Genomic DNA, 610 nt, shown 5'->3' with positions numbered 1-610 from the left:
CAGGTAGATCTCTGAGTTCATTTGCAATGTTAATACACACACACACACACACACACACACACACACACACACACACACATATATATATATTTGTTATCTTTTCTATGAATCATTAAGGTCATAAAATGCATAATTTGCTGATTTGATTTAAGCAGAAGGCAACCGGGATATATGACTAAATAAAAGACCCAGCTTTGGTCTGTAAGAGAGAGCTACCTAGAGAGAGCTGTTTGGAGAGCTAATATAGCTTTTTTAGAATTTTTCTGGCGAGTTTTCTGACTTCAGTTGGAAAACCCAAAAGCTATCCTAGTGAGCTATTACAGCTCTTTTAGAATTTTTTTTTTTTTTCCCTCTAACAGGTTTTCTGACTTTGGTTAGAAAACTCAAGACTTATCTCAAATAGAGTTGTCTTGAGCAGAGAATTATCTCGAGCAGACCACAGACCCAAACACTATCTACAGGGCTGTCTAAGGAGCTATCTCGAGCAGACTACAGAGCTGTCAGCTTGCACCTAGCACTGACCTTGAGTAATTTCTTCCGCCGATCCCAAACACCCCTTTCTCAGGATCCCCCTCTCCACGCTGAGGGTGGTTCTTAGCATCCCTCTTTT

At 40.3% G+C, this 610-nt stretch overlaps 1 non-coding gene across 1 annotated transcript; it reads left to right on the top strand.

The window, feature by feature from the left end:
• Positions 1 to 236: 236 nt before the first annotated feature.
• LOC115062491 lies at positions 237 to 298 on the top strand. The gene has a single exon (XR_003842442.1). It is a non-coding gene; the product is annotated as a U7 small nuclear RNA (small nuclear RNA).
• Positions 299 to 610: the final 312 nt, after the last annotated feature.

Source organism: Mus pahari, chromosome 17 (genome assembly GCF_900095145.1).
Source record: "Mus pahari chromosome 17, PAHARI_EIJ_v1.1, whole genome shotgun sequence".
NCBI classification, from domain to species: domain Eukaryota; kingdom Metazoa; phylum Chordata; class Mammalia; order Rodentia; family Muridae; genus Mus; species Mus pahari.
This window is presented reverse-complemented; position numbering and strand designations above follow the sequence as displayed.